Raw genomic sequence first — 19,192 nt, forward strand, 5'->3', positions numbered from 1 at the left:
ACACACAGATGTTTTTATCTCACAGCAGGTACTATTTTCTTTCCCAGTTTTCCTGTCTGAAAGTCCATTTCCACTCTGCTCCCCGAAGACCACAGCCCAAGGCTGTAAACCAGGGAGGAGCTGGAGCTGAGTTGCACGGAGCAGCTTGGGAGCTGCCAGCTTTTAGTCTAAAAAAAAAAAAATGAAGCCAGCAAATAAGCCCAGATACGCATTGTTTTGTTTTGTTTCTTCTTGGCATGATCCTGTGGCCATACTAGCTAGGAAAAGGTGACTAGGCCGAACTTCATGACGATGAGATCACATTCCTTCCTGTGTGGGAACTGGCAAGACGTTAGTTTTTTAAATTCTTATGACATTTCCTTTTTGCATTTCTTTTTTTTTTTTTTTTTTTTTTTTTGAGGCAGGGTCTTTCTATGTTGCTCAGTCTGGTCTGGCCTCACACAGTCTTCCTGCATCAGCCTCCCCAAGTGATAGGATTACAGGCATGAACCACTGAGCCTGGCCCTGGGACATTTCTGATTGTAATTTTTCTAGCTGTTAAACACTTTTTTGTCTCTACAAAAAAATTAAAAATTAGCTGGGCCTCGTGGCACACACCTGTCCCAGCTACTCGGGAAGCCGAAGTGGGAGGACCACTTGAGCCCAGGAGTCTGAAGCTATAGTGAGCTCTGATTGCACCACTGCACTTCAGCCTGGGCAACACGGCAAGACCTGTCTCTAAATAAATAAATACATAAAGCAAACACATTTCCTCTCCAGGCGTATTTGCTTGTGTGTTCTCACTTCTGGTGATGGTGCTATTAGTTGCTGACAAGGCTCTTCCGTTACTTTGTTTTTCCTCATGATGTTCTGCCCTTTATTTCTTCTCTGTTGTTTGTTTGTTTGTTTGTTTGTTTGTTGTTTTGTGTGTGTGTGTGTGTTTTCCCGAGATGGATTCTTGCTCTGTTGCCCAGACTGGAGTGCAGTGACACGTTCTCAGCTCACTGCAACCTCCGCCTCCTGAGTTCATGCAGTTCTCCTGCCTCAGCCTCCCGAGTGACTGGGATTACAGGCGCACGTGCCACCAAGCCCAGCTGATTTTTGTATTCAGTAGAGGCGGAGTTTCACCATGTTGGACGGGCTGGTCTCGAACTCCTGATCTCGTGATCTGCCCACCTCGGCCTCCCAAAGTGTTGGGATTACAGGTGTGAGCCACTGCACCCAGCCTCTTCCCTGTTCTTGGCACTTACTTTTTATGTCAGGCACTGTGTGTTTTTAGATCCTTTAAACAAGCACTATCAAATAAATGAGGCTCAGAGAGATTAAGTAGTTTATTCAAGAAAATATCCCTTGGAAAGTAAATATCCCGTATTCATTGTCATGTGTCTCAATGGCACCTCTCACCATGCTGATTCATAATAACAGAGTTGCTATCCGGGGAAAGTCACTAGCAGTTTCTCTTCTTCTCCATGCGGAGCTCCATGAATAGGCCTTACATTTGCCTGGAAATGGGGGCCGGTAAGCTGCTTACACAGTAATCTACCCTCTATCCAATAGCTCCTAGCGTTTTCCTGGTATAATAGTACACCAGGATTCAAGTTCTTAACCCATGCTAGCAGGTCTAACATGGGAACAGACTGCCTTAGATGGTGCTGTCGAAGAGCTGAGGGAGGAGCAGAGTGACCACAGTCTTTAATATCTAATCTCTATGATTAATGTGAGTTTTAAAAAACATCTGATACTAATTTCATTCAACATATTGAATAAAAACATGCAGTTGTTAGGCTTTCGTTGAAGTTATGTGAGCAGTGGGATCTCGATAAAGAAAGGCAGGTGGAAGGAAAGAGTGAATTTAATAAAGACACTGTTGGGGTGTGATGCATAATTTCTCATGACCATGGTATCAAGAATTTAATTTTCAAAAAGATACAGAGGAATATTTTGAAAAAAATAATTGACACCTTTTCTAAAATATCTAAAAGCTTTGCTAATCATAAGCTTTAAAATATTAATAAAAGGAAAACACTGTGTTTGGTAAAATATAATTTATTATAATATGTTTATATTTTATATCTTACATTTTATATATTATATACTTTATATGATCTTTATATTATTCGCATATCTTAAAAGGTAGATTTTAAATATCAGAACATTTTCAAAGAAAGATTCCTAAAATCCAGTCTTTGGGGTGAGTGGCATGGTTCCTTGCTTGAATGAGATGACCCGTCAAGGTGCCATTATATCAATGTCATCAATCAATCAGCACACTTTTGGGAGTCCTTGAAGTACGTGCTTAGTGAAAGTACCAGAAAATCCAAATAACTCTGAGTTGCAGTCCTCGCCTTTCAGGATCTAAGAGTTAAGTTGGGGAAATACAACATATTTGTTTGCAAATTACCTTATAGTTAAAGGCAGTATGGACAAGCTCAACCTTTTACTACTTTCACTCTCTCTCATTGAATTCTCCACAAATAGTCATTCATTCAGCAAGTATTTATTGAGTGTCTGCCCTTGTGCGGTCCATAGAGCTCAAAGGTGAATCACATGTGAATCCTGCCCGTAGGGAGCTGAGCAGGGAACAAGCCCTACAACCTTAACTGTAGCACAGAGGGGAACGCGAATAGAGCCATGAAAAAGGGACAGATACAATAAGGCGTCTCCAAGGAGAGATCACTGATTTTTACCTGGAGAAAACAGAGGTGGCGTCACCTTTTTTAGATCTTGAAGTAATTTGGATTTGGAGATAGAAAGATGGAGGAAAACGTCTTTCCAGAGAGAAGCAACACGGCCTGAGTGGAAAGGTGTAAGGCATGGAGTGGCTACTTACTCCAAGCGTGGCTAGAACAAGGAGTATGCGAAGAGGACACGGAAGGGAGAGCTTGCAAAAATGTATTTTGGGATATCCATGACCAACTAGAATATTCACCTTTAGAGTTCATTGTAAGTTTGGTAGGCACTAGAAAGCCATTTGGAGTTTTCTAGGAGTAAATCAACATGTTCAGAGATGTGTTGCAGGAGCATTAAACCTGGTGAGGTCTGACTGTCCCGTCTATAACTCACTCAAAGTCATTATATCCAGAACTTTTTTTTTTTTCAATGTATGTATCAGTGAATTTGTCTAAAGTGAAAGGCTGCAGTGGCTGTTCTGGTTTTTCTTGTGTGGATCTGCCTAGCTGTGTTAGATTCTTAAACACTTTTATAGTCTCCAAGTCTAGACTCCGTCCTTCTTCCTAGTGTCCATTTTGAACCTTGGTGGCAAAAATTTCCCTGGATATTCAATTGTTCTTTATGTGAAGACTTAAAAAGAGCCAGGTACAGATCCGCACACCTGTAGTCTCAGTACTTTGGGAGGCCTCCGCAAGAGGATCGCTTGAGCCCAGGAGTTCAAGACTGGCCTGGGCAACATAGGGAAACCCCATCTCTCCAAAATTATATTTTAAAAAATTAGCCAAGCGTGGTGGCACATGCCTGTAGTTCCAGCTACTTGGGAGGCTGAGGCAGGAGGATCACTTGAGCATGGGAGGTCGAGGCTGCAGGGAGCTGTAGTCATACCACTGCACTCCAGCCCAGAGAACAGAGCAAGAACTTGTCTCAAAGAAAAAAAAAAAAAAAAAAACTTAAAAAGAACTGTTCTGTTTTCTGTAACAGAAATAAAATGAAAAATAGTAGTGTTTTTCATAAGCAACCTTTTTGATCTTAAAAACACTCTAAATCATGCAGCTTATTATATTTCCCTCTTTTTGTTGACAAGTAGATTATTTAAAGCCAGATTTGTGTCCCTCTTTAAAAATGTATAGTACTATACAGTAGATATTTTGTCCACTTTATCTTATCTTTCACACTTTTATTTTTCTTGTATTCTATTTTTATTTTTGGTAGTGTTGAACTTTTTCTTGTTATACTTTATATACTTATTCTATTTTGAGTAAATTGGTATGATAAAGACGTACTCCAGCTACTTCTTACGTTTTGTAAGCCCAAATCTGTAGAGCTAGCATAGACCCTAACTGAATCTTCAGATTTTGCTCCTGTTTGTGGTCTGCTGCAGAATTTAAATGTCTGGCCAGGCCAGGCACTGTGGCTCATGCCTGTAATCCCAGTACCTTTGGAGGCCAAGGCGGGAGGATCACTTGAGCTCAGGAGTTCAAGTTGTGAGACCTCGTCTCTACAAAAAATTTAAAAATTAGCCATTGAGGTGGCTCATGCCTGTGGTCCCAGCTACTCAGGAGGCTGAGGTGGGAAGATCTTCTTGAGCCTGGGAGGTCAAGGCTGTAGTGAGCTGTGATTGTGCCACTGCACTCCAGCCTGGGCAACAGAGCGAGACCCTGTCTCAGTAAATAAATAAATAAATAAATAAATAAATTTATTTTTTAAAATGTTCCGGCCATCCACCCTATATGATTCAGACTTTGCATGTATTCTGTTCCACCAAATTTTAGATTGAACCCAGCTTTCATCAGCTGGATTTGTTTTATTGGTGGGCCTCCTGATTGTGTTGTCAACTCAAGAGGTTCCAGTAAACACAGCACACTGCTGTGCTGGCCTGGGCAGACCATTGGCAAGAGCATAGATCCTTGTGTGGTGTCTTCTGCACTGTAAGTTCTCAGCAGACACTCACAAAATGAAGACGTGTACCTAGGGAAAGCCGCGGCTGCTTATTCTTGAAACCTTAATGGAAGTTTTCCCCAATGGTTATGGTTTTCTTTAGGAATAAGAATTCTAAATTCAACATATTGAAACATAATGATAATGGATCTTAAAATCATTTCTCTTTCAGTAACAGTGTTCTTCTCCATAATGCTTTATTTTACCATTTACACAGTGCTTTCATCTGTGACTGACTTAGCAGATTCCTGGAACATCAAGTCTAGCAAATGTATTTGGGATGAATGGCTAAGTGCATGATGAATAAATGAATAAGTGGGTGCATTTCATTGAATTCTTACAACTGCACTGAGACCTGGATGGGACAGTAGTGTTTCTCACATTACAGGTGGAAGAAGCTGAGGTGAAAAGAATCATGATGTCTGACAGAATCAGGGCTTAAATTTGTTATTATGACTTCTAATATTCTGCTCTTTACGTAGTATAGTAGCTAATACAATTTCTTCTATATAATATATATATATAAAAAATCATTCTTTCATGGCAGCGTGGAGTCATCTGACCTATACCACTGCTTCTTTTTAGGCAAAGCCTTGTTACTTTTTCCTTGGAAAACATTTCTCCCTGTTCTCTCTTTGTTTCTATTCCATTGACACCAACCCAGTCAGGCCCTCAAAACTATAGCTTGTTCGGTATCAGCAGCTTCTGGAAATGTACCTTAAAGATATCCATAGGGATTCTAGTCATATACACTGATGCTAAGGAAGACAACTCGAATTAATTATATGAAACCTGAATAATAAATATTTCATGAATTTTAAGCTGTTAGTTTCTCTTTTTCTAACACAATGACAACTGTATGTGCCATTCCCTCAAAAGCTGATTTTAGTCTGAGATTTATACAATCATAATTTTTCATGAACACCAAAGCAATAAACCAAGAAGGATTCCTGCACTTTCGGATATGGGGGAAACTCTATTCTTGAAGTTCCCCCATATCAGAAACTGTAAGGAAGTAGCGATATTTTCATATATTTAGGTGTTATCTCTATCCCTCATTACAAGCATGTGAAATTATTCATTGTGAAATCATATGATATGGAATATTAGGGATCATTGGAAACATGTAATATTACTGATGTTATATGCGTTGAGAGGAGTTATTTTTATCCTTGTACCCTGTAAAGAGGTTTGCTAATATACATTAAGACAATTACATATTATGTATTCATTTCATGCAACCTGAATTAGAATGTTAAACTGTGCTATTTGGCTTAACAATCGCTGCTGGAGTTCACATCCTAGACGGAAGCTAGTCCTTGTGTTTCCTATTCTTTTTTAATATGTGCGTTTATATTAATAGCATGATCTAATACATCACTTTAAAATTATACTGCATTTTGAAGTGCATTTAGTCCAAAATTGACATGTCGTGTGTGTGGAACCATAATCAGTTTAGCATTAAATTAAAGAGTCATCTATCTGTTTGGTAAAATGTAGTCTTCATAAATTCTAGCGTGTCCAAAGCTAGGTAATGAGATGGAAAAGTAGGTCTCAGATGTTACATTAATTTTTGAATTTTAACTTATGACTTATTAGCTATACAGAATTTTCGAGCAGTTACAACACAGCATGGTGTTTATGTTTTGAAGTTGCCAGACTCTTTATGATTCTGGTTTAAAACCAAAATATTTGTATCACTGACATAGTGGCATGAGCCTATCTGGTCACCTATGACTTACTTCAGATTGTAGTTACACTGCATACTGTGAAATTGGAAAATCTGTTCTGTGTGTGTTCTAATGGATGTGACGGTCATTAAGTATATGAGTCTTCTGACGTTGTAATCAGATGTGATTCAGTCTGTTAAGTACCCATGAAACAACATCTGCTTCACAGAGTGACCTTCTGCTAAAGAATACTTAGCATCTATTAGTAGATCATAGTGCAGATCTGCCTTATTTGAAATGCACTAAACTAGAGTAGTCTACTGCTGTTTAGCAGCTAGCTTGTAATAATTTATTGCAGTTAAATAAAGCTTAAAAAAACTCCATTAAATAATTATAGGGATTATATGCATTGCGAAAACCTTTGTGTTCTACTGAAATTACCCATTTAATTTCAGGGTTGGTTTGTTAAAAAAAAGCTGAAATCTAAAGGCACATTAGGGGAGCTGTCAGATGCTGTTTTCTGTAGGTGTTAATAAAACCAGATGAAAAAAAATCGGAAACAAATTAAAACCAAAAGCAATTTTGCCATCTGTTGTATATTAATTAGAACTTGGTGTATCAAGGGTAAACTTGCTCTTAGAGAATGTCACCGAACACCCGCTTAATAGAATAATATGCAAATTTATTAGGTGATGGATTCATATGCAGTTTTTAATTCTCATTCATCTGCAGTGGATCCCCAAGAAATTGGTAGTGTGTATATACATACATGTATATAATCAGTTCTCTTTCTTTTGTTTTTCAGAGCAACCTGCAAACAATCAAGGCCAGTCTACCCTGCAGCCCTTGCCGCCTTCCCATAAGCAGCACTCTGCACAGCATCATCCGTCCATCACTTCTCTCAACAGAAACTCCCTGACCAATAGAAGGAACCAGAGTCCGGCCCCGCCGGCTGCTTTGCCCGCCGAGCTGCAAACCACACCCGAGTCCGTCCAGCTGCAGGACAGCTGGGTCCTTGGCAGTAATGTACCACTGGAAAGCAGGTAACGTCTAACATTTAAAAATAAGCTAGTCCAACCTGTTTCTCACCAAGAGAAACTGACTATACTTCTATATTCTGGTGTGGTGTTTTGGGGTTTTGTTTTTGTTGTTGTTGTGTTTTCTTTTTTCTTCTCTAAGAAGCAGTTCCAGATTGTTGTGATTTTTTCAGTTGCTGGGTCAGTGAACGTGCCCATTCTTTTCACACATTTTGTTCCCTACAAGAGATAAGAATAAATTACTTCAGTGAAACTTTCCCTTACCACTGTTTGTTTTTTTCTCATCTACAAATTACCAGGCATGTGGAGAAAAGGACAGAGATGTAAAATGCTATTCTCAGTTGCATGTAGCTTGATTTAGTAGACATGTCTAGCATCTTCTTGGTTCTAGACTTCTGTACTTTCTCAGACTATATTTTGTTCATTACATCATATAATCATAGTGGAGCCCCAAGTATAACACTTAAGCACAAATCCGATGACAATTTGTTAAGGATATTATAGTTTCTTACATTATGAGGGAGATAGGACCTACTCTCTGAGGTTCCTTGCAGGATTATTTCCTAAGACAATCCATTCATCCTTACACAGTTCTATTAGGAAATTTTTCCCCACAATGGACTGAAATCTCCATCCCTGCAACTTCCATCCTCTGACTGTAATTGTGCAACTAGTAGTCTGCAGCTATACAAAACAGTTTTGCCCTCCTTCATAGATGATGGCCCATGGGCTTCTTAGTCTTCTAGAAGCTTCAGCAGTTTAATGGTCCTTCTCAGTACACATAGCATAGTGTTTCATTGAGGTTCAAAGTTATGACTTCTCGCAAAGGCTGGCTGACAGGTGGTGATCTGCTCATACAAAAGTATAGATCAGCAAAAGCTGTTTTGAGCTCATCCATTTCGTTATTCAGGATGGCCTGGCATGTAACATTTGGCCTTCTTTCTTTGCACAGGAGCTGAACTGCCACTGTCTCCTTTGTAATTATGTATTGCACAACCAAGAGTGGTGTCTTACCTTACTGGTCTTCTGGTGGCAGCTTTGCAGTGAGGTTCCCCTAACATTCTTCTTACTCTTTATTTCTTCTCTGCCCCAGGGTTTCCATTAGGCTTGGAGAAAAAGAGTTACCACCACAGAAAAGCCAGAAAATAGAAAGCTCTTGACCCCTTGAGAGACTGTCCCCCAAAATGCCCTGCCCTAGAGCTTAGAGTTAACATTAGGATTGAAATTAGCTTCTGGGTGAAGAAACTGTCTCACAATGGATATGTTGCTATTTCTCACCATTAGCTGTATGGTCTCCACCCCTTCTGCCTTGAGGATGAGCTAGCAGGAGGCCCTCACAGTTGTCAACAATAAAAGTCTTTCTGTGTTTTCTTTTACTCTTGACCTAAGAACAAGGTTCTAAAGAACTCTTATCTTTTTATCTATACTCAGCCATGAGTAGTTGAGTTTTATTGTTTATTTTGTATTACTGAACATTCTTCTGGGAGAAATTAGGAAGAGAAAGAACAGGAAAAACAGGCAAACAGCAGATTTCTCTTCACTTAAGACACAGAGTCATGTATACAGATTTTTTTTTTTTCCTGAGGTTATTAGCACAGACCTAAATTTACCCAGTGTAATTAATTAGCACACACAGAAGAGCTAATCAACACTGATTGACTATTGTCACTTGGAAAAATTTTATTAGGAAAAAAGTAATTTTCCAGTTGAGTCATCAAATTGAATATGGATAATTGCATTGTAGTTGACAATAATTGTTTTGACAAATATTTATGAAATATGTCAAGTTAAATCCTCAGAAACGTGTTTAATTTTAGTGATGTTATAAAACACAAAAGCCTCAAAAACTGTCAGTAGGAGAGTTAGCATTCCATGAAACCATGTCTTACAGTTAATTTGGAATAATTTTGAGAAGAGTAAGATGTGTTCTCATTATTCATCTTATTGTGCTGGAAATTTTGATTGATGGGACTTTAAAGAAAGAAAGTAGTTGGTTAGAAGAAAATCCACTGTAGCAATATGTGAAATTGTAGCTGGTTTCTCTATATTCAGACCATATAAGAAATCATTCCCATGGTGAGTAGTTACTGAGATTTTCTTCCATTTCTAAGTAATGCCATTAATGAATCATCAATGGAATTAATATTACATAGTTTTATGAGTTGACACAGGGAGGAAATCAACCAGCTGATATGATGTCACTAATAAATATACAGAATAATTAATCTAAAAAATGTGTTGTTGTTATGCTAACAAATTTTAATCTGCAGTATAGTTTTGTTGTTTTCTCGTTATCCAAAGCTCACATCTTATAGTGTTGCTAATCAAAAGCAATGATATTTCAACTTGCAGTACTCAGTGAGTCAACCTAAGCAGTGATGTGAAAATCCCACACAGTGCTGACACAGTACTACTGTGGTTTCTTTAATAGTCTCACTTGGTTGGAACTCTGGAGGTGAAGAACCAGCCTTACTTATCATTGATTTTTCCTTTTTTAGTTAAGGTTCCCTATTGAGTAGGATTCTCAGACTCAGTTTCAATTATATTAACAACTTTATCCAGACTTGTGTCTGCCTTTAACTGTTTTTTAATCTAGTGTATTGTTTTATCTTTGACAATTATTTCGATTTATATATATATACACCGATTTTGCAAATTCTCACTTTTTCTGAAACTGCCACTTAAAGGTTATAAACTATGAAGTATAAAACTCAGTTACGCATAAATAAAAATCTCTGTATTTTTCTCTTAGTTCCCCCCGCCCTTTTCTCTTTTCAGCACAAATTGATAGTAATTGCTTACAAAGTGGCATGTAATAACCTTTGAAAATCTCAGTGATTTGTAGACTTACAGTTTAGGTGAATTGCTGGAAAAGACATAAAAGGATTTTCCACTTTGTCCTGTATGTTTCAGTATAGCTATCATTTTGATTTATTCAAAAGCATTTTTTTTCACCAGGCAGTTTCTTGCTTCCATAAAAATGTTTATTTCCTTTCTCTAATGAATTTAACATTTGCTCCTGCTGGAGACAATCAATATGATTGTATACTGTGTATTCCCACTCAGTGAACAGAATACTTCTGGTCTGTAATCTCCAGTGACTTTCAGATCTCCTAGACTCACACTGAGATCCAAAAAAGCCTTTGCAGTTCATAAGCATCTCCTTATTATGTCATCATTTCCTATTAACAATCGGTCCCTATGTATAATACCAAGTACTTGCTTACAATTTTCCTGAAAATTCCTTTTCTTTGAGCTCACTATTTGCTATACTTTGGATCATTCACTTTTAGGGCATTGGAGAGCCTGTAGCTTGCCATTGGTATATTTTATACTTAAGCTGCTTCAGTACGTAATAATAGCTGCTACAAGAATACAGAGCAGCTGAGGAAAAGCTTAGAATTGGCCCAGTACAGCAGCAGCACTTAAAGGTATAGTACAGTAACTCTCATTGAAAAGCCCTGTCCTTCAAAATGAATTGCCTGCAAGTTCCTCATTTATATACGTGAATTAAATAGCTTAGTAGTTACCTATTAGATGTTAACAAAACGGTTCATTTGTAGCTGTTTAATAAAAGATTTATTAAAGTCTTGTTTTATTGTGAAGCCTACTTTGGCATGGATAGTTCATTAGTTATGTTCCCATAGCTTTTTACCTTCTAGTTCAGTAATGCTTTGCTAATTATTAATGTATGAAAATGCATATTTAATTGCCTCTTTATTAGTGCATTTTTTATTTCAATAGTGAGATGTCTTGAGCCACATTAATGTGAGATCAATTGTTAACGTCGTTAAAAAAATAGAATACCTAAACAGAGATATTGTTTACTAAACTAAGATATTACGCTTTTTTCACTTTTTATCTTCTTTAAAATGGTTGTAGGGAAAGTGAGAACAATCATACACACACCAGGTCTGACTCAGCCTTGCTGACTTGTGTCTGCATCCTATGCATGGAAGCTTTCCTGCCCCAGACGAAGCCTTTCCCAGCTGAAGAATTGTACCTGCACCCACTTACTGATAACGGTCTACCATTAGTGAGGTAGTAAGTAGTGGAATCCTCCATAATTAAAGATACAACTTCAAGTAAAATATGCCTGGGAAGGTAGCTCAGTGACTAAGGTTGACTGACTGGTGCTGACGCCATATGCTTTTGTTAAAGATAGCTTGGGGAGACACAAGGGTACCTGTGGGGAAAGGGAATATTACTGAATATGGAAAAGAGGTCCAAAAATGAAGAACCTAAGGTTACTGAACAAAAATTTCAAAATTGGACCTGGGCCTATGCTAGGAAATTCTTGAAGTTTCACCATCATCATTTATTTAAAAAAAAAAAAAAGAAAGTTAACTTAAATTATATACTAATGAATAGTAAAAAATCACTTGGATTCTAAGTCTCTTAAAATATGGCACCTTGTATAACTTAACAGTATTTCTTAAAAGGACTGGGAAGGGAGATTGTTTATTTGTGAGAGTAGGAAGAAACATGAAGAGGAGATATAATGGACAAGAATTTGCTGTGTGCTGTTAATATTTAAGGCCTATTTCAAGCCCTAACTAAAAAAAACCTTTGTCTCAGAGAGAGGAGGATAATTGAGGAAGCTATTGTAAGCTTAATTCAGTAATTCAGTGCCGAAGCTCTATGGTGACCATATAATTCATTATTAAAGCCAGGACACTTGCAGAGTGAGAAGGGGCCATATCAACAGTTACCCTGGAATTGCAGCATTAACTGAGAAGGATGTGTGATTACCATACTAAGTTTTATTTCCAAGAGTAAAGTTAATTTTAAGTCCAAATTTTCTTATGCCTTAGATAAAAATAAGAAATCAAACGAGAAAGCCAGGTTGAATGCAGGTAAGGCTTCAGACTTCAACATTTCTAGTAGTTTCTGTTACTAACTTAGAGCAAATATTTAAACTTTTATTGACCCCTGTCACAGAAAAAGCTTCTATTGGCCTTCAAAATATGTAGCTCCTAAAATAATACGTAAAATATTTGTCTTAATTTTCTTCTCACAGTATCAAGAGAACACTTAGCACAATATCAAGAGAACAAGAGGTAGCAGGCAGGGTGCGGTGGCTCACGCCTGTAATCCCAGCACTTTGGGAGGCCAAGGCGGGTGGATCACCTGAGGTCAGGAATTTGAGACCAGCCTGGCCAACATGGTGAAACCCCATCTCTACTAAAAATACAAAAATTACTCAGATGGGGTGGAGGGCACCTGTAATCCCAGCTACTTGGCAGCCTGAGGCGAGAGAATTGCTTGAACTCAGAAGGCAGAGGTTGCAGTGAGCCAAGATAGCACCAGTACACTCCAGCCTGGGCAACAGAGGGAGACTCTGTCTCAAAAAAAAAAAAAAAAAAAAAAACAAAGTAGCATATATAAAATGTGGTTCTGAATTTACTCAAAGAATAAACATCCCTGTGTCTCCAGCAGCATTACAATTTGGGTTTCCAAAATCATTATCTTAGGCTGAAGTAGAGGCTTCATTCTAGGGAAGTTTGAGATAAAGATTCAAAGATGGTCATTAAGATAAGTGAGAGTAAAAGGCTGATTTTTTAATGCGAGATTATTATTAACCACTTATAATGCTATAGCCTCAATTTCATTGTTTAGTGGACATCGTGCCAATAATTAAAATGCGAAAGAAGGCTCTAAACCAATAGTAGCTCTAAAATGAAGGTCATTCTCAGGAGTCAGTATTGATATATATTCTAATTAAAACCTAGTGGATATAGTAGGGATACAAATCACAGTTTAACGTCATGAGAAAAGCATATGCTTTGGAGACCTGGTTTTTAATCCTGCATCCACCATTTTCACTATCTATGTAATCATTTCCACATATTTAAATGTGAGGTCAATTTCCAATGCAATCATAATATCTACTCAAAATGATTTGTAAGTGTGAAATGAAATAAAGTAAGTAGAGCACCTGGCACCTGATAGGTGTTCCATAAATGTTTTTAAAATAATGACCAAATAGTCATAGCAACCATTGTGAAGGGCACCTCATTGGTTAATACCTTTCATTATAAAGTAGCTCTCATCTCTCCAAACAATAAGAAAAGCATTTGTCTTCACCAGGATATTTTTGTCTAATTTATCTTTATATGTTAGGTTGGTTAAACATAAAATTAAACCATGGTTAATTTTACTAGATTAAAATCTCTTAGTTTTCTCACTCTTCCTGTCGCTTCACAAAAAGTAGGTGGGTTTTTGTAGGTAGGAACCCCAAGTCTGTTCATTTTGTTCTTGAGAAGAAAAAAAAAATCTTCAAATAATAATGAAAGGCAACTATTCATATCCTTGAAACATTTAATTAACTACAGTAATAAATGTTTGGAATGAATCAATAAAAGCCTTGATAGATGCATTGTCTTCACATCACTCAGAAGTGAGACCCCAGTTTTATTTAAGGTATTGAACGCTTTAGAGTCTTTTGTGCATGATAAAGGTACTGTACAATAGAGTGGGAGTGTTATTTTGTTTAATTGGAGTGAACCAGTTTCTTTTTAATAGCAATTAAGACACCAAGAAAGTATGCATTAATCATTTGCTATAGGCCTTAAGTGATACTGAAAGCGTAATTTCAATAAATTGCAAATACTATATATTCTGATAATGTTTGGTTTTGGATAACCGTAATCTATATAAAATATTCACACATGATCATCTTAATTTTCGTGGTACCTACAGAAATGAATTCTTAATTACCTCTAACACATTTTGAGCACACTTATTTGAACGTGAACAGTGTAAAAGGTAATCTGTGCCTTTACTCCGGTCCTGGTCAGCGATTGCAGTGTAGCCATTATCTTCACCTGAAAATGACCTGTCATTCTCAAGTCCTTCTCTTCCTCTTGAGCAACTGTTTTGTGAGGCTTTTTAACAGTCCTCTTACCATTCACTAGTATTGTCTAAGTGTGTGTCAGTCCTCTTTACCTGTGCATGTGTATGTATTTGTACATATGTATGCATACATGTTTTATGTCTACTTGACATCATTGCTACCTGGTGATTTTATTTTTTCCTGGAATCAATTCGTATTCAATTTTTTTAGAGAGTTGATTTATTGATTGATTTCTTTTTTTTTTTTTTTTTTTTTTTTGAGACGGAGTCTCGCTCTGTCACCCAGGCTGGAGTGCAGTGGCGCGATCTCGGCTCACTGCAAGCTCCGCCTCCCGGTTCCCGCCATTCTCCTGCCTCAGCCTCCCGAGTAGCTGGGACTACAGGCGCCCGCCATCTCGCCCGGCTAATTTTTTGTATTTTTTTAGTAGAGACGGGGTTTCACCGTGTTAGCCAGGATGGTCTCGATCTCCTGACCTCGTGATCCACCCGTCTCGGCCTCCCAAAGTACTGGGATTACAGGCTTGAGCCACCGCGCCCGGCCGATTGATTTCTTTTTTGAGACGAGGCTTTGCTCTGTCACTCAGGCTAGAGTGCCTTGGCACAATCATGGCTCCCAGCAGTCTTGACCTCCCATCCCAGGTTCAAGCAATCCTTCTGCCTCAGCCTTCTGAGTAGCATGAACTACAGGTGTGGCACGGTGCCCAGATAATTTCTTAATTTTTAATTATTATTATTTATTTATTTGTCTACTGGCTGCTTGGCATTTATTTTCCACGAGGTGCAAGGTGAAAAGTTACAGGTGTCAGGAGAGCTCGCGTGCGCTGGGACAGTGAGGAGAGCTGTCTCCTTTTTGGTGTTAGCTGTGTTGATGGAGAAGAGCGCCCTGCTTGTCCGCTTGCTGCAGCCGCCTGGTCTGCAGGGTCCGCGGGGGTGCGGAGGGGCTCTGGTGGCCTAGCATCTCCTCAGGCCCGGGTTTCGGGGGTGGCCGCTCAGGTCAGGGCTGGGTCCCAGCACTGGCTTTGCTGGACAGGCCATCGGACTGCCTCCTGGGGACATCCCAAGCCAGGCCGCAGGCAGTCCTGCTGCAGGGGTCCTAGGAGGCCCCGGGTGCTCTGCGAACCATAAAAATACCGTGGCCACGAAAGAAGCTCGCCCACCAGTGACGTGGGTCAGCCAGGGGGTCAGGGGCGGCTTCCCTATGGCACTCGGTGCTACCGCAGGAGCTGCTACTGGAAGTGGAACCCAGTGTGGTTAGTAGCCGTGGGTGGCCCCAAGCAAGAGGCTGGAGGGACTGGAGGGTGTGGCCCATGCTCTTGCTTGCAGGCTGGTGGGACCTTGATGGCAACTCCTGGAGATGGGGCTGGCAACGCTAGGCCAGGAACCATTTGCAGAGGAGCCTGCTGGGAGGCCACTCCACGATGGAAACGTGCACAGGGTAATTTTTTAGTTGTTTAAATTTTTGTAGAGACTGGGTCTGCTATGCAGTCTACCCCTCTGTGCCTCCCAAAGTGCTGGTATTACAGGCGTGAGCCACCATGCCCAGCCTTCATTTTAAAACTCTTGTTTTTCTCTGGAATTTCATTCTCTGGTTTCACCAGCAATTAATATACACCCTGTCAAAGATAATTGCATATTTTTTTTCTGCATTCCTTTATTTTTTCCTTGACAGGCTTTTGTCTACTTTCTTTGTCCACTAATTTCAAACCTGAGGTAAAGTCTGTTTTCTATTACACCAGTCTGAGAACTCTTTCTTCTTATAACGTACAATTAAATTCTTGGACATGCAATTAACCAACTAAGCTTAATCAATTCTATTTGATAACCCCTCTGATTCTGCTGCAACCTTCTTCATGCATTCTTAGCATCTCACTTCATATTCTGAACCACTTGAAATACTGCTACCGGAAATTGTTGTGGTTACATCTCACGGTAATATAATACTGTTACCGTCTGGTCATGATGTGTGGGAAGAAGTGTTGCTTTGGGGACAGGCGGATCTGGATTAAAATCTCAACATCCTACCAGCTGTGTAGCCTTGGCCAGGGTAATTATACTTTCTTATCTTGTGTTTCCATCAAATGGGATTGTAATACTTCATAAAGACTTTATAAGGGTTCATTAAGATGTCATGTAAAGTACCTAATGCTTCAGTTTCTTTGCTTTTTATTCCTTTCCTATGCTACATGTTTAAAGGAAAAATAATTCATTTAGTAACTACAAAGGTAAATGACATCTACCAAGGAAATAAAGATTTACTAAAATGCAGTGACAGCTACCAAGGACTTACATGTTAATTAATTTTTGTGACAATTAGGTATCTTTTTACCTTTGCAGATTTTTTGATAGTAAGAATAATCACGAAATCCTCAACTTAATTGACTTCCTAACAGAGATAAACTATGAAGTAAATTTTTAAAAACAGAATTTGTGTTAGAAAAACCAAATAACTGTGATAATACGTAACAGTGATAATACAGGAAAGAAATTCTCTGAGATAGTGGTGTGTTAGAGATAATTCATAAAATAAAGCCTGAATGCATCATTCATTTATTCAGGAAGTATTTGTTAGTCTTACAGTGTACCAATATGAAAAACTCAAGTTTGTTACAAGGGATCTGTAGATGTTTTGCCTGCTTTTGAGAAAGATAGATTATATTCCAGAGCAAATTTAAAATCTTAAAGATTATTTAATCTGGCCAAGTATGGTGGCTCATGCCTGTAATCCTAGCACTTTGGGAGGCTGAGGCAGGTGGATCACTTAAGGCCAGGAGTTCAGGGTCACCCTGGGCAACATGGTGAGACCCCACCTCTGACAAAAAATTTAAAAACTTAGCCAGGTTTGGTAGTGTGTGCCTATAGTCCTAGCTATTTGGGAAGCTGAAGCAGGAGGATCACTTGAGCCCAGGAGCTCCAGGCTGCAATGAGCTATGATCGCACCATTGTCCTCCAGCCTGGGCAACAAAGTGAGACTGTCTCTATTTTTTTCTCCAGAAGAGCTGGGATTATAGGTGTGTGCCACCATGGCCAACTAATGGTTTTTTGTTTGTTTGTTTGTTTTGTTTTTGAGGTAGGGCCTTACTCTGTTTCTCAGGCTGGAATGCAGTGGTATGATCACAGCTCACTACAGCCTTGACCTCCTGGGCTCAAGCAATCCTCTGGCCTCAGCCTCCTGAGTAGCTGAGACCATAGGAGCATGTCACTATGCCCAGCTAATTTTTTATTTTTTTGTAGAGACAGGGTCTCTCGTTATGTTGAACAGGCTGGTCTCAAACTCCTGGGCTCATGTGCTGCTCTCGCCTCAGCATCCTAAATTGCCGTGATTGTAGGCATGAGCCATCACATCTGGCCTTACCTTCTTTTTAAGGCCCATTGAGATTTAGTAAGTGGCCTGAAGTCACAAGACTAGTTAGTGGCAATACTCAGCTAGATGACAGGTATCCAAATATAAGTTCATTACCTTTTCTTCTAGTAATGATCTCCAGAAACTTTTTTGTTACATTTGACAGGAAAAAAACAAAACCTCAACCCCCAAATATGTGTATTCATTAAATTTTAAATTAGGCACATGTAGCAATTTACTAATCTTGTGCCTGTTATCATGCACAGATTAAAAATTGAAAGGGTGAACTAAAATAAACAGTTTTACAGAATTTTATTTTATTCCCACGTATTCATTTAATGATGTATTTAATTATTTAATATATATTTATAGTTGTTAACTGTAAGTGAATTTTATTTATTAAATACTAATCATACCATAAGTATTTTTCAATTCTAACAATTATATAAACATTTGTGTTGAAATTTGGCTAATTTCTCTGATCATCTGGCAAGCTAATCAGTAGCTATTACATTTTCACATTTTAAGTAAATAAGAACAAAACCCACTAAAATATGAGTTAGCAGACTTTTAAGCAGTTTAGAGAATAAAAAATTGCTCTAGATGACATACATTTATTTTGTAGCAAAGTCGTATATTGATGGGACTATTTCCAAATGTAAATTTTCAAAACACTCTCTCAGAACTAAGAATTTCTTTAGAGAAGGTGTACTGTCTTTATCATTCTTGAACACTTTCTCTACTTACAGGGGCAGATTATTAATTTTTTCAAAAATATATTCTTGGTAAGATAGTTTTGACAGCCACTTGTCATCATAGAACAGGTCAGCAAAACTGATCTCTTCTCCTTTTTGTATATTTAATTCATTTTTAAGGTTAAACTCTTTGGGTATTTTGCTGTGAGATACCTTGTTAACCTTTATGTGGTTAAAAAAGATTTTGAGGCCAGGTGTGGTGGCTCACGCATGAATTCCCAGCATTTTGGGAGGCCAGGGTAGGTGGCTCACATGAGGTCAGGAGTTTGAGACCAGCCCGGCCAACACAGTGAAACCCGTCTCTACTACAAAATACAAAAAATTAGCCAGGCATGGTGGCGCACGCCTGTAGTCCCAGCTACTCGGGTAGCTGAGACAGGGGAATCACTTGAACCTGGGAGGTGGAGGTTGCAGTGAGCCAAGATTGTGCCACTGCACTCCAGCCTAGGCAACAGAGTAAGACTCGGTCTCAAAAAAAAAAAAAAAAAATTCAAGATGACACCACAACTCATCCCAAAACATTGTGCAGAATATTGTATTTGTAAAAGGTGACAGCATCACTGTCAACTCCTCTTCTCCTTCTCTCAGGATCCTCAGGCATTAGACACCCTTCCAACAGAAAGACTGAGTATAGGTTCCACTATCATTCGTGCATAAAGTATTATAAAAGCTTAATATCTTTCTTATTTTTAGGTAGGAGAGAAATGCAAGTTTGATATGTAATTAAGTAGAAGTTTGAATACCTTCTTATCTCACTAGTTTGTTTTGCATATGAGTTAAAATGCATACCTGATACAGAGACTGCATACATTTGGAGGCCAGAAAGACCTGGCTTTGCCTGCTCCTTCTAACCTTTGACAAGTTCAGTAAGTCTCAGTTTCCTCTTCTTTAAAAGCAGATTTTATAATACACACACACAGACACACACACACACAGAGTACACACACA

This window comes from Trachypithecus francoisi, unplaced genomic scaffold, assembly GCF_009764315.1.
Source record: "Trachypithecus francoisi isolate TF-2019V2 unplaced genomic scaffold, Tfra_2.0 Lachesis_group1, whole genome shotgun sequence".
NCBI classification, from domain to species: domain Eukaryota; kingdom Metazoa; phylum Chordata; class Mammalia; order Primates; family Cercopithecidae; genus Trachypithecus; species Trachypithecus francoisi.